The sequence below is a fragment of the Pongo abelii genome, chromosome 2 (assembly GCF_028885655.2).
Source record: "Pongo abelii isolate AG06213 chromosome 2, NHGRI_mPonAbe1-v2.0_pri, whole genome shotgun sequence".
In the NCBI taxonomy this organism is placed as follows: domain Eukaryota; kingdom Metazoa; phylum Chordata; class Mammalia; order Primates; family Hominidae; genus Pongo; species Pongo abelii.
In genome coordinates, this window is record NC_085928.1 from 51634619 (window position 1) to 51650574 (window position 15956).

Sequence of the window (15956 nt, forward strand, 5' to 3'; positions counted from 1 at the left end):
AAGGAGGGGGAAATTAATAGTTGTTGAATGAGTATAGAATTTTCCAAGATAAAAAAAAAAAATCTAGAAATCTGCTACGCAACACTGTAAATATTCTTAACTCTACAAAACTGTATACTTACAACTGGTTATGACGGTAAATTTTAAGGTATGTGTTTGTCACCAAAATTCGAAATAATAAATTATTTATAAAAAATAATATTTTTTGACACAGGATCTTACTCTGTTGCCCTGGCAGGAGTGCAGTGGCATGATCACAGCTCACTGCAGCCTCAACCTCCCAGGCTCAAGCAACCCTCCCACCTCAGCCTCCCGAATAGTTGGGACTACAGGTGCACACCACGATGTCAGGCTAGTTTTTGGTTTGGTTTTTTTGCAGACAGGGTTTTGCCATGTTGCCCAGGCTGGTCTCAACCTCCTGGGCTCAAGCAATCCACCTCCCTTGGTGGCCTCCCACAGAGCTCAGATTATGAGCATGAGCCACCATGCCCAGCCTATAAAAAATTATTTCAAAAAGCCAAAAGATTAATCAAACTGGAATATTTAGAAATATTTAATTAACCCAAAAGAAGTTAGGAAAGAATATATAGAAGATCAAAAAACAGATGAAGGCCAGGCATGGTGTCTCATGCTGTAATCCCAACACTTTGGGAGGCCAAGGTGGGTAGATTGCTTGAGCTCAGGAGTTCAAGACCAGCCTGTGCAACATGGCAAAACCCCATCTCTACAAAATATATAAAAATTAGCCAGGTGTGGTGCCATGCACCTGTAGTCCCAGCTACTCAGGGGGCTGAAGTGAGGATTGGTTGGGCCTGGGAGGCAGAAGTTGCAGTGAGCCAAGATTGCACCACTGCACTACAGTCTGGGTGACAGAGCAAGACCCTGTCTTAAAAAAATAAAATAAACAAACAAATAGAAAATAAGTAGAAAAATGGCAGACCTAAATCCAACCTTACTAATGATTAGTTACAATGTAACTGGACAAACACTCTACTTAAGACAGAAACTGCCAGACCTGAGAGGAAAGCAAGACCCAACAATATGGCATCCACAGAGACACAATTTAAACACAAAGACACAAACAAACTATGAGAAAAAATATGCTATGCAAACACTAATCATAAAAATATGCTATCCAGACACTAATCATAAAAAGCTTCAACAGAGATGTTAACACTAGATGAAAGAGGCTTCAGAACAAAATATATCACCAGAAATAAACAGGTACTTTCATAAAAATAAAAGAATCAGAGAAGATGATATTACAATTACAAATTATGCCTCAAAGTGCACACAAAGTACACACACACACAGAGCTTCAAAGTACATGAATCAAAAACAACAGAAAAAAAGCAGGAAATTGACAATCCACAATTATAGCTAGTGAATTAATACTGCTCTCTCAGTAACTGACAGAACAACCAGATAAAAAATAGGAAAAATACGGATCTAAATGACAAAATCCTGACCCAAATGGTATTTTATGAAGCACACAGTTGAGCACTACCAAGACAGACTGTATGTCGATCTATTGAGGAAAGGTTAAAGCCTGAAAGTATACAAAGTGTGTTGTCTGAACACTTGAAATTAAATTAGAAACCAACAACAAACAGATATCCAGAAAAGGCTCAGATGTCTGAAAACCAAGTAATAAACTTTGAAATACCCTGTGAGTCAGAAAAAGTATTCACAAGGGGAACTGGAATGTATTTGGAACAAACTTGTTATAAAAATCACATTTCTGGTAGACTAAAGGTGACAACTTCTTTCCTGCTCCTCTCTCTGTCAGAACCAATTCCTCTTGAACCTTGCCCAGATTACTGACGTATTTGGCCAACAGAAGGTGACAAAGGTGGTATTTGGGGACTTCAGAAGCCGGGCTGAGAGAACGGAACACTTATCCAGGAGAAAGCCAGTCACCAGGCAGGAAATCTCACTCCCCTGAGACCCCTATGATGGAAACCACACGGCCAGTCCACGACTAGCTACACTCATTGACAGCCCCCACTGAGCCTCCTGCAACACCCACTCCCAACCACTAATGAGCCACCCTGCACACCACCCCACTGTGCTTTCACACAATCCAGCTCGGCTGCTGCCCTGCTGCAACTGTGTGTGAGACGAGCTGGCCACCAAGACTCTCTAAGCCAAAAAACAAGTAATAATGAGTTGTTTTAAGCTGCCAAGTTTTGGAGATGGTTTCTTCAGAATAGATAACTGGAAAAGAATACGGCAGCTGGAAATCAGCTGCTGTGGTAATCAGAAGCTACAACATGTGCCACGACTGTGAGGCTGAGCTGTAACTGGGCTTCAAGGAGACGATTCATGTAAGCTGGAAGGGCATCAAGACTCTTGGTGAGGGCCTGAAGAACGGTGAAAAAATGTCATTGGAAACTGGAGAAAAGGCCTGGGAGTTACGTGCTGAGGGACTGTGGGAAAACTACGGCCACAACATGGAAACTGAAAGGGCACTACACCATCTCAGGGATCTGTCTAAAGAGACATCTAGGAAGAATGTGGAAAGTGCTACCAACCTCCCCTAACTGTCACTGAATAAATATGACAGGAGAGAGACATGAACTAAAGAAGGAGATTCAGTTTTCAAACAGAATTTAGAGAACATATAAAGAAATAATTTCTTGTCTCAAAAGGCCAAAGTAAAAAAAAAAAAAAAAAAAAAAAGAAAAGGAAAAAAAAATCAAAAAGAAGCCATTGAATACCCTATTGACCATAAGAAAAAGGCAGAGAAAGTTGGTCAACGGCAACCCAGGCACTGAAAGAAAAAGAACATGGAGAATGACAAAAGCCCAGAGGGAGGAGTAAAAAGACACAAACGCCATTCTCGAGGACCAGGACCGGATGCCGTTCTCAGGGACCAGGACTGGGCACTCATTAGAGAACTGCAACAGGTGCCCCATGGGAATGACCAACTGTTAGACGGGGCCTACAGGGCAGCACCTACCTCCTGCCTCCCACCAACCCCATCTAAAGGGAAATGCCGACTGTTTTCACACCAGTCCCCTCACTGTGGCTGAGTGTGTGGGACAGATGACAGGCCACCACAACCTGATTCAGTTCTCACTGCGGCTGAGTGTGTCGGGGGGCAGACGACAGGCCACCACAACCTGATTCAGTCCTCACTGCGGCTGAGTGTGTGTTGGGGGAGAGATGACAGGCCACCACAACCTGATTCAGTTCTCACTGCGGCTGAGTGTGTGGGGGACAGATGACAGGCCACCACAACCTGATTCAGTTCTCACTGCGGCTGAGTGTGTGTGGGATAGATGACAGGCCACCACAACCTGATTCAGTCCTCACTGCAGCTGAGTGTGTGTTGGGGGACAGATGACAGGCCACCACAACCTGATTCAGTCCTCACTGCGGCTGAGTGTGTGTGGGACAGATGACAGGCCACCACAACCTGATTCAGTCCTCACTGCGGCTGAGTGTGTGTGGGATAGATGACAGGCCACCACAACCTGATTCAGTCCTCACTGTGGCTGAGTGTGTGGGGGACAGATGACAGGCCACCACAACCTGATTCAGTCCTCACTGTGGCTGAGTGTGTGGGGGGACAGATGACAGGCCACCACAACCTGATTCAGTTCTCACTGCGGCTGAGTGTGTGTGGGATAGATGACAGGCCACCACAACCTGATTCAGTCCTCACTGCGGCTGTGTGTGGGGGACAGATGACAGGCCACCACAACCTGATTCAGTCCTCACTGCGGCTGAGTGTGTCGGGGGACAGATGACAGGCCACCACAACCTGATTCAGTCCTCACTGTGGCTGACTGTGTGGGGGGACAGATAACAGGCCACCACAACCTGATTCAGTCCTCACTGTGGCTGAGTGTGTGGGGGACAGATGACAGGCCACCACAACCTGATTCAGTTCTCACTGCGGCTGAGTGTGTGGGGGACAGATGACAGGCCACCACAACCTGATTCAGTTCTCACTGCGGCTGAGTGTGTGTGGGATAGATGACAGGCCACCACAACCTGATTCAGTCCTCACTGCGGCTGAGTGTGTGTTGGGGGACAGATGACAGGCCACCACAACCTGATTCAGTCCTCACTGCGGCTGAGTGTGTGTGGGACAGATGACAGGCCACCACAACCTGATTCAGTCCTCACTGTGGCTGAGTGTGTGTGGGATAGATGACAGGCCACCACAACCTGATTCAGTCCTCACTGCGGCTGAGTGTGTGGGGGACAGATGACAGGCCACCACAACCTGATTCAGTCCTCACTGTGGCTGAGTGTGTCCGGGGACAGATGACAGGCCACCACAACCTGATTCAGTTCTCACTGTGGCTGAGTGTGTGGGGGGACAGATGACAGGCCACCACAACCTGATTCAGTCCTCACTGTGGCTGAGTGTGTGTGGGACAGATGACAGGCCACCACAACCTGATTCAGTCCTCACTGTGGCTGAGTGTGTGGGGGGACAGATGACAGGCCACCACAACCTGATTCAGTCCTCACTGTGGCTGAGTGTGTGTGGGAGGACAGATGACAGGCCACCACAACCTGATTCAGTCCTCACTGCGGCTGAGTGTGTGTGGGATAGATGACAGGCCACCACAACCTGATTCAGTCCTCACTGCGGCTGAGTGTGTGTGGGATAGATGACAGGCCACCACAACCTGATTCAGTCCTCACTGTGGCTGAGTGTGTGGGGGGACAGATGACAGGCCACCACAACCTGATTCAGTCCTCACTGTGGCTGAGTGTGTGTGGGAGGACAGATGACAGGCCACCACAACCTGATTCAGTCCTCACTGCGGCTGAGTGTGTGTGGGATAGATGACAGGCCACCACAACCTGATTCAGTCCTCACTGCGGCTGAGTGTGTGTGGGATAGATGACAGGCCACCACAACCTGATTCAGTCCTCACTGCGGCTGAGTGTGTGGGGGGACAGATGACAGGCCACCACAACCTGATTCAGTTCTCACTGTGGCTGAGTGTGTGGGGTGACAGATGACAGGCCACCACAACCTGATTCAGTCCTCACTGCGGCTGAGTGTGTGGGGGGACAGATGACAGGCCACCACAACCTGATTCAGTTCTCACTGTGGCTGAGTGTGTGGGGGGACAGATGACAGGCCACCACAACCTGATTCAGTCCTCACTGCGGCTGAGTGTGTGGGGGACAGATGACAGGCCACCACAACCTGATTCAGTCCTCACTGTGGCTGAGTGTGTGTGGGGACAGATGACAGGCCACCACAACCTGATTCAGTTCTCACTGCGGCTGAGTGTGTGGGGGACAGATGACAGGCCACCACAAAGTGATTCAGTCCTCACTGCGGCTGAGTGTGTCGGGGGGGCAGATGACAGGCCACCACAATCACAGCCTGATTCAGGATTCAGTTGGGCTTCCAGCCAGTGCCATAAGGAAAACCATTCTGGGGCTTTTGAGAGGGGCAAAGCATAATTTGCATGTGGGAGAAATGTTAATAGTTTGTAGCCAGAGGACAAGCTATGGTTTATTAGACTGCTACAGGTTCCTACTATGCTTCTCATCAAAAGGGGAATCTAATCACCTTCCCCCCTTGAATCGTGGCTGGTCTCAGTGATGAGTACGACTGGACAGTGTGGTAGGAGAGATGCTCTGGGACTTCTGAGGGGTGATCATGAGAGGCCTTACAGCTTCTGCCTGGGCCTCTTGGGCACACACCCTGGGAGAAGCCAGACAAACCTGACTACCTGACACTGCCAGGCTGGGAGGAAGTCCATGCTGGCCACAAAAAGAGGGCTGGGTGCCTGCTCCACATCCCCAGCCACTAGAGTCCTTCTGGATCACCTGAGGTCAGGAGTTCAGGGCCAGCCTGACCAACAAGGAAAAACCCTGGCTATACTAAAAACACAGAATTAGCTGGGCATAGTGGTGCATGCCTCTAATCCCAGCTACTCAGGAGGCTGGGGCAGGAGAATCGCTTGAACCTGGGAGGCAGGGGGTTGCAGTGAACCGAGATCGCACCATTGCACTCCAGCCTGGGCAACAAGAGGGAAAATCCATCTGAGAAAAAATAATAATAATAATAGATTTGTCTATAAGGTTTTATGAAAAATTGGGTGACATTTGGCTTTCTTTAAAGAAGATTTTCAGGTAATATTAAAAAGTAATGAAAAATTTGTTTGCCTTGTAAATAAACTACCAAAAAAAAAAAAAAGGAAAAACAAGAGGCAGATTGTTCAGGAAGGTAAGTCTTCCCTCTACCAATGATTAAAGATTTTTGCTGTTTGAAAATTTTTTAAGTCATGATTCTAGGTAAATGAATGACTTATGGTGACCTGGAATTCTATTTCATAACATCAAGTGTTTAAACCTTTAATATATTTAATAGGCTTCCCAAAATCAAATTTCAACTTCAAAATTGTCTTTTCTGACCTCTAACTTTGGGATGCTACAGAGGCCCCTGAAGCACCCAAAAGAGAGGTAAACAGGACTATTTAACATGTTAAGTCACATGGGAAGCACTGTCAAAATAAAAAATAACATTGAACCTTCTTCAGGTTATATTTAGTGTATGTCATCAATCCGTTCTCAAATTGTATAGGATTTCTAAAATTCTTGTGTGTTTTTTTTTCTGACACGGAGTCTTGCTCTGTCACCCAGGCTGGAGTACAGTGGCGCGATCTCGGCTCACTGCAAGCTCCAACTCCCAGGTTCACGCCATTCTCCTGCCTCAACCTCCCAAGTAGCTGGGACTGCAGGCGCCCACCACCACGCCTGGCTAATTTTTGTATTTTTAGTAGAGACGAGGTTTCACCATGTTAGCCAGGATGGTCTCGATCTCCTGACCTCATGATCCGTCCACCTCGGCCTCTCAAAGTGCTGGGATTACAGGCCTGAGCCACTGCACCTGGCCAGGATTTCTAAAATTCTAATATGTCTATATGTATGCTATCACAATTACCTGTTTTGTTTTGTTTTGAGACAGAGTTTCGCTCTTGTCGCCCAGGCTGGAGTGCAATGGAGTGATCTAGGCTCACTGAAGCCTCCACCTCTTGGGTTCAAGCGATTCTCCTGCCTCAGCCTCCCAAGTAGCTGGGATTACAGACACCTGCCACCACACCTGGCTAATTTTTTTATTTTTAGTAGAGACAGGGTTTTACCAGGTTGGCCAGGCTGGTCTCAAACTCCTGACCTCAGGTGATCCACCTACCTTGGCCTCCCAAACAGCTGGGATTACAGGCATGAGCCACCACATCCACCCTAATTATGGTTATTAAGTTATTGTAGACCACAGAAATAACCAAATTTCCTTGTCAATTGTCTTTAACTATTTAAAGTCAATTCCACAGTTAATTGCTTAATGGTGATGCAGTTTCTAAAAACTTCACAAGCATGCAAAATTCTAGAATATGGTGTCTCTTAGAAGATTCATGAAAGAATGAAAAGGACCCTGAAAAACACTCGTGAACACAGGTTTCTAATAACTTTAATATCATGGGTAAAAATTCCCCATAAGTTCCCCGATCCCCAAGAATTGGACTGGTTAAGAACTCCCAAAAGTTAGGCTGGGTGCAGTGGCTCACGTCGGCAATCCCAGCACTTTGGGAGGCCAAGGCAGGCGGATCACTTGAGGTCAGGAGTTTGAGACCAGCCTGGCCAACGGTGAAACCCCGCCTCTACTAAAAATACAAAAATTAGCCGGGCGTGGTGGTGTGCGCCTATAATCCCAGCTACTCAGGAGGCCGAGGCAGGAGAATCGCTTGAACCCAGGAGGCGGAGGTTGCAGTGAGCCAAGATCGTGCCACTGCACTCCAACCTAGGTAGCAGAGTGAGACTGCCTCAAAAAAAAAAAAAAAAAAAAAAAAAATTCCCCAAATTTAATAAAAAGACCAACTGGTTTATAAAACTGCTAACCCAAGTAAAACAAAAATTGAATACCAAGGAAATATTTTGCCAGATTTGCATGCTAAATCACCAATACTGAAATTGTTTAGATATATAATTTAAATAAACTCCATGGTCTAAGTCAAATTACCTATAACTCATCAGTTACCAGTGCCATGCACCTAATTTGGAGAAACAGCTGGTATTCAAGAGGATGTAAGTCTAATGTTAATTAAGCACGGACTTATGAAGAACCAGGATGGCCACCTTGTCCTTCTCAAGTCCTTAAAGCTTTTGTTATTAAAAGTTCTGCATTCCATAACTCATGAAGAACCAGGATGGCCACCTTGTCCTTCTCAAGTCCTTAAAGCTTTTGTTATTAAAAGTTCTGCATTCCATAACTCATCATGGAAAAGATAAAATGATCCAAATTAAATATATTGGTGTGGTGATTTCTAAATTGCTAAAATAGTTTACAACCAATGTTTGGTTTGTGAAACCTATATTCCTAGGGAAACAATCAAAACTTCAGGTACATTTCATTACCCAATGGGCCATTTAAACATTTTATAAAGGGATTTCATTCAGTTGTCATTTTCAGTGCATGTTTTCTGGTTGTATAAAAGTTCTTCCATGCAAGAGGGTTGATGTTAAAACACTAGATTATTACTCTGAAGTGTATTTTCACCAGCTAAAGAAAGCCTTTTATGGTTCACTGAGGACAGTCAACCCCTTCACAATCTAGAATCTGATGACTGGATCTTCTGAGAACATCAAAGAAGGACTGCCCTTGCCATCCACATGACAGCAAAACTTTAAAACCTTAAACTTTGGGTTCATAGTCTCACAACTCAGAAGGGTCCCTCCACACTCGGAACTGTATGCCCATTAGAACCCTTAAGGTAAAGCTAACAAGGACAATTTCCCCCCAGAAGAAGATGGCATCCTTAATGTGAACAGTTTTTCCCAAGATCACAGATCAAGACTTCTCTACTATCATGAAACTCTTAAGTATCTGTGCAGCTGCTAACACTTATGGCATATGGAGAAAACATCGGGTATTATAAAGATTTGGTTGTACGGAATTAACAAAAAAACCCACTTAGTTAAGCAAGTAAATTCTTTACCTAACTTATTCTTTAATCTATTTGATTTTAGGTGGTTTGATTTATGGGGACTCTGAGTAAGGAGCATATGCCAAATTCTTAGTGTTATCCCAGTAGTCATAAGAGTCTCCCTGGCGCACTGTACTTCCTCAAATGTTTTAAGAGTTTGCATGCAGCCATCTCTAAAATGTCGAATGGTATCTCTTCAACTGGAATGACAAGAGGTTAAAAAAAAAAATGTGCAACCATAAGGACACCATAACCTATCAGTGACATGCTAAACTGGAAACCCAAAACAATGGGAGTGACATGCTAAACCAGAAACCCAAAACAATGGGAGTAAGGTGCTAAAACCGGAACCAAAAACAACGGGAGTGACGTGCTAAAACCGGAAACCCAAAACAATGGGAGTGACGTGTTAAACCAGAAACCCAAAACAATGGGAGTTACCTGCTAAAACCGGAACCCAAAACAATGGGAGTGATGTGCTAAACCCAAAACCCAAAACAATGGGAGTGACGTGCTAAATCTGGAACCCAAAACGATGGTAACTAAGAGTGGTGCTAAGGCCCTACATTTTGGTCACACTCTCAACTAAGTGAGAACTTGACTAAAAAGGAGGAATTTTTTTTTTCTGAGACAGAGTCTCACTCCAGAGTGGAGTGCAGTGGCACAATCTCGGCTCACTGCAAGCTCTGCCTCCTGGGTTCAGGCCATTCTCCTGCCTCAGCCTCCCAAGTAGATGGGACTACAGGCGCCCACCACCATGCCCGGCTAATTTTTTGTATTTTTAGTAGAGATGAGGTTTCACCGTATTAGACAGGATGGTCTCAATCTCCTGACCTTGTGATCCGCCCACCCTGGCCTCCCAAAGTGCTGGGAATACAGGTGTGAGCCACCGTGCCCAGCCAAAAGGAGGAATTTTTTAAGCAAAATTATGGGAGACCATTGTTTTAAACTAAGCTCATGCAATAGGTCCCAACAGACCAAAGCAAACAAAAATGGAGTCACTCATGCTAAATGTAACATAATCAAAGTAAGACTTTAAGGAAACACATAAATCCTAGAACAAACCAGGTTTTGTTTTTCTCCTGTAAACAGGACGTTCCAGCATAAGAAGGTACCTTCTACTCAAGTCCTTGTTCCACCTTTTCAAAACTCACTGGTCTATTTCCCAGTGGGTTTCTAAACCAAGTAAGTACATTTGCAATGGTAACAGTGACACCAGTGCCTGAAGTTTTGGCCAATCTCTCAAAATTGAGAAAATAACCAAAGGGAAGGAATTGTTAAAGTGAACTGAGTATGGCCTGAGAAGGACTCCATAATTCTACATATGAGTCCTTGTGGATGAACTGCAACCTACCTTAATAGGTAGACAAGAACGAAAACCTAACCTGAGAGTATGCACCTGGAACAACAGCTGCGTCTTGGCCAATCCCAGTGGCCAAACTTCAACCACTCAGTCACTGCCAAGTGTTCAAACTGTGTTCAAACAAGGCAAACGCTGTGCTGTTTCTGTACCTCACTTCCGATTTCGGTATGCCACTTCCCTTTTGTCTATAAATCTTCCACCACATGACTGCGCTGGAGTCTCTGTGAATCTGCGGTGATTCTGGGGACTGTCCGATTCGTGAATCGTTTATTGCTCAATTAAACTCCTTTAAAGTTTTTCTTTTAACAGAACTAACACAGAAGAATTTCTGGATCATGAACAGATGTTTTGTAATACCCAACGTTGTATTAACATGAATAGACTCTTCCTTAGATACCTAACCTTGTTTTTAATATGAATAGACTCTCCCTTAGCAGAGAAAACCGGACAAACTCCATTTGGCTCCTTCATTTATAAGACATCAAGGGTTCCTTACCCACCCCCTTTCCTCAAGGACTTTAACTTGTGCAAGCCGACTTTCAACATATCAAAGAGTGCAATTAACTGATAAAGTGCTGAGGCAAGCGATGTCCACAGTTCCCAGCAATTTACTCAGAGATAGTATCATAAAGCCCCCATGTTTGTCCAGCAGATAACACCCAGAGCCCCCTCACCTACCATTTTGTGGTGAATTTAAAGCCCCTGCACTCGGAACAGTTTGTTTTCCTTTAACCATCTGTCTTTTTAACGTTTTTGTCTGTTTTTTCTTCTGTAAAGTTGCTGCAGCTAGAATTCCCCCTCCCCTCTCTAAACCAAAGTATAAAAGAAAATCTCGCCCCTTCTTCGGGGCTGAGAGAATTTCGTGCGTTAGCCGTCTCTCAGTCGCCGGCTAATAAAGGACTCCTGAATTCGTCTCAAAGTGTGGCGTTTCTCTCTAACTCTCTCGGGTACGACCGTTTCAACTACGGTAGAAGACTCGAGTAATGAAAATACAGTCCCCCTAAATTTGACTATTATTTAGGTTAATGGTGAGTTTCGAAGAAATAAGTTAGGACTACACAGAGTGGGCTAAATTGCAAATAAACACTGGTAATATTTCCCAGAAAATATAACTTTGAACAGGCTGCTGCACACCCTGCACGTAGAGATAAACTAAGAAAAATGTGTGGAGAGTTATTTAAGGACCTGTGGTTAACTCAGTCCTCAAGATGTTCCGGGTTTCATCCATGAATCAAGGAGGACCTCCCAAAAGCTGTTTGGGACCACATTCTTCGAGCAAGGAGCATACCTTATGATGGAAGCTGTGCTTTAGCGGCAGAGGACCCTTTCCACTGCACAACACGCCATGCTTTAGCGGAAGATGACCATTTCCACTGCACAACACGCCATGCTTTAGCGGAAGATGACCGTTTCCACTGCACAACACGCTGTGCTTTAGCAGAAGATGACCGTTTCCACTGCACAACACTACAAGTGTTTACTGCCAGGCCGGTGTGAAATATGTTCCAGCACATAATCTGTCACCAATGAAGGTGGTGGTTCAGACTTGGTGCACACAAGCTTTCCTGTCCCACAAGAACACAGCATGCTCTCTTCTCGGGTTCCATTCCAATCATGTAACAACCACGACTGCCTTTTTTGTCACAGCATCAGAAACGTCAGAGGAAAATTTGCACTCAACTTAGACAACTCTAAGCTCTTATAACCTGCCTATATCTACAGGTCAGCTTTATCTTATTTATGTATATTTCCTTCAACCTGAGTTTTACTTATTTCTACTTTTCCTTTTTAATTCACAGACACCCATAAACTCAGAAAATACAGTGTAAAACAAAGTGAAGAACAAATAAACAACTCACCAGAGATTTATTTGTTTCTTGTAGCTCTTGGAAACACCCAGAGGACACTGGAAACATAGCTGGGAGAGAAGGCAAATGACGTGGATTAAGGAGAGAACTGGTGTGGTGTGATCCCAGATTCTTCTGCCCAACACTCTAGACACATTACCTGGAAAAGCCCTCCTCCCTCCTGAAAAAGAAAAACTTCCCCGTGGGAGAAGAGTCCTTCACGCCTCATTAGGGGCAGCAAAGACTCAAGTTAAGATAAGATACATCTACAAGTACATTAATTGGTAGACATTAGATGCACAATTTATTTTTGAATAAAAATATATATTACCTACTAATTTAACAACAATATTACCTAAAGATATAATCTAATAATTTAATACAAAGAAACATTATAAGTTCACTAAAATAAATGTTATAGAAATATACTGGGCTGTATTAACTATTTTCCTATTAATATGGGGACTCCACAAATAACTTCATGAGTGCTCCCATGACAGTACATCTTGCTTTTCTATACCTGAACATCATGTAAAGTGCATCTTGCAACCCAGCAATTTTGGCCTACAATTACGTTTTTTTAAATGTACATAATATGTATTTCCTGCAGTACACCATTCTACTCACATTTCCCAATAACACCTTTCCCTGAATCCAAGCCCTCATATTATGGTCTGACAATAAATTGGGCTTTTCTATCTGACTTGTCCAGTGAATGGACAATGGAAAATGTCACGCAACTATCCATTGGTTCTTGCCTTTTTGGACACAGTCATATTGTGAGGAGGTCTGGAGCTACCCTGATGGAGACACAGGGCCTAGCCAAGAGTCACCACAAACCGCCAGATTGTGAAGGAAACTATCTTCAACCAACCAGGCTCAGTCAAGGCACCAGGTGACCAAGGCCTCTTTTGTGATCGAGGCAACACAAATGTATCAACTACCCAGCTGAATCCACCACACCAAAATGCAGATCCACAGAACTTCAAACAAATAAAATGGTGGTTGTTTTTTATAAGCCAGTAAGGTTTAATTAATTCCTTAAACAGCAAGTATTCACTGTTACACCTAAGTGAACAGAATTCAATATGTTTTTAACAAAATTATGTAGGGGGAGAAAGTCTTAAATTACAAATCAAATACAATAAATAGAACTTCACAATCTAACGCTAAGTTTGGTGATGGACTAGGTTTAATATATCTCAGACGCTGGAAACAACGAGCTAAGGCTGAAGGAATGGGACTGTGTTTGGAGAGTATTTTAATCTTCTCAAGTATGACAGGTCACTCCTGCACCCCAGACCACACTTTCAGGCCCCTTCAAATAAGGAATATTTCCTAGGTCCTTGCCTGTTCTTCTCAGCCGAATTCACCTCAACCTTCTGAAAGTTTGTCCAAACCTTCCACTATCATCTAGTCTTTGCAAATCTTGTACGTTCTAGGGAGCAGAATTAATATTTCCTGAGCGAGGAAAACTAGGATCTTCACCTGTGACCTTTTTTCCTCCTCTGAAGCACCAGTGAGAGGTTAGACCAGAGGGCTGTTCTTTCAAGTGCGCTTCTTATTCATAGGGAACCCTCCCCTTCAAACTTTATAACACACGGTTAAGACTGAAGTACCCTTAAGGCTGAAGACCATCATCCAGTACCCCACCTCCCTCGCGGAATCAGTGAGTTCTTCCCTGGAAACTAGGTCTGGTACAAACTTCCGTAAACGCAACCCCGGAGGACTAGGCAGGTCACACAGTGAAGGAAGAAACCAGAAACTTCACTTGCTAAAGAGACACAGGGAAACCCAACTAATACAAACGCCCAGTTTAAGACTCGAGGCGCACGCGTTTCGCACTACTTCTCTGGGAATGGCGAACGTCTCCCGAGAACAGTGTGTTAGCACCGGGACAGATGGGCAAACTGAGCGACATGCGGCTTGATAACCGGGCCCATCAGCGGCAGGACAGGAGCGCGGCCTGCAGACTCCGGGCCCAGAGCCACCGGCCTCGCCTACACGCTCCTGCGCCTCTGGAACCCGCTTCACTGCCAGGACCCCACGCCTGTCCTCCCAGCCCCTGCCAGGGTCCGCGGCCCGCACCTGCACGTCAGGCCCTGCCCGCCCGCGATGCGCTCACGCGTCTGCTCCAACAACTGGGGAACACTGGTCCGGCTCCCCGGGATCCCCCGAGGCCCACAGTTTCCTCTTCGCCCTCGCACCGACCCGCATGGACATAGAACCAAGCCCCAGGCCTGCCCAGCTGCAGGACCGCCCCTGGGTTCCGCACTTCCGGAGGAAAATGGCGGAGTGGGCGGGCAGGCGCATGCGCAGAGAGAAAAGCAGGTTTCCAAGGTCCTTGATGGTAACATCATTGGAAGGTGACACTACATTTCCCATGAGGCTCTGCGGCCCCCCGTTAGGAACCCACGCCGGACATTCTGTTTTGCCTAGCAGTGAGTCCAGTTACCCGGAGACCCGGACTTAATGGATCAGGACTGGTCCCTACCCAGGTGACACAGATGTGGCATTCTGCTTCTTTATTAAATCCTGGTTTCACAGCCTGGGACATTGTGAAAATAATGGAGAAATTTCAATAGAGGCCGATTGGTCTATGCTGTTAATGAGTAACTTTTTTGGGGGGGGGACGGAGTCTCGCTCTGTCGCCCAGGCTGGAGTGCGATGGCGCGATCTCGGCTCACTGCAACCTCCGCCTCCCGGGTTCAAGCGATTCTCCTGCCTCAGCGTCCTGAGTAGCTGGGATTACAGGCGCGCGCCACCACACTCGCCTAATTTTTCTATTTTTAGTAGAGACGGGGTTTCACCGTGTTGGCCAGGCTGGTCTCGAACGCCTGACCTCGTGATCCGCCCTCTTCGGCCTCCCAAAGTGCTGGGATTACAGGCGTGAGCCACCGCGCCCAGCCCTCATGTCTATTTTTTATAGATGCATTCGAAATCATGAAAAAAATCATGTCTCTATTTTACTTTAAATTTTTAAAAACACAACTAATGAATATGGTAATTCTCTTCCAATCAGTTATCTTTTCTCTCACTAAACTAATTTGTGAGCCTTCAATTTACACAGTTAGAAAAAATGCTCTAGTGCATATACTAGGATAAAATAACAGTGTCATAAGACAGATGCACTCCATAATCTTTGTGACAATTTACACTTCCAGTGTCTGATAAATATTTGCCCATAAACTCCCACGTTTCATCCATCAATCAATCAAATCTACCTATCTTTATTTATTTATTGTGAGAAAGACCTGAACTTTGCCTTTCCTTCCCTGACTTCTGCCACAAACTAGGCAAGGAGTTCTGCCTAGGGGTTTCTCAGAGCTCCGGCTACCACCGAGGTTCCTAACAGGGAAACGCCGGCTTGAATGCTCAGGGTTGATGTGGGGGTGCGTGTGAAACGGGGGTGGGGTGAAAGGGCAGTGAAGTTTGTAGGTGGGCAGATGGGGGTGTGAAGGGCTTTCAGATAAGAGGCACGCAGGAAACTGGGAGAGGCAGCGAAAGCACCTCACACCTCAGATCACCAGAAGACGCTCCTACCAGCGCCGTGACAGTTTGCCAACGCCATGGCAGCACGGGAAGTCCCCACCCCTTGCCATGGAAACAGCTGGAAGTTACTGCCCATTTCTAGCTATTTCTGAGTAATCTTAATTAGCATGCCATTAAAAGTGAATTATGAAAATGACTACAAGCCACCCCTAGGCTGCTACTCTGGGAGCACAACCCACCGAGGGCTCCTTGCCCTGCAGGAGCAGACGCAGGGCTGTTACACCGCCA

The 15956-nt window shown here is 45.5% G+C and overlaps 1 protein-coding gene across 1 annotated transcript in view; it reads right to left on the reverse strand.

Annotated features, from left to right (window-relative positions):
- ZNF717 (zinc finger protein 717) overlaps positions 1–14449 on the reverse strand; it is a 47458-nt gene extending 33009 nt beyond the window's left edge. Inside the window, 1 exon segment of the mRNA NM_001132579.1 lies at positions 14265–14449. The gene's annotated coding sequence lies outside the window, so the exon portion shown is untranslated.
- Positions 14450–15956: the final 1507 nt, after the last annotated feature.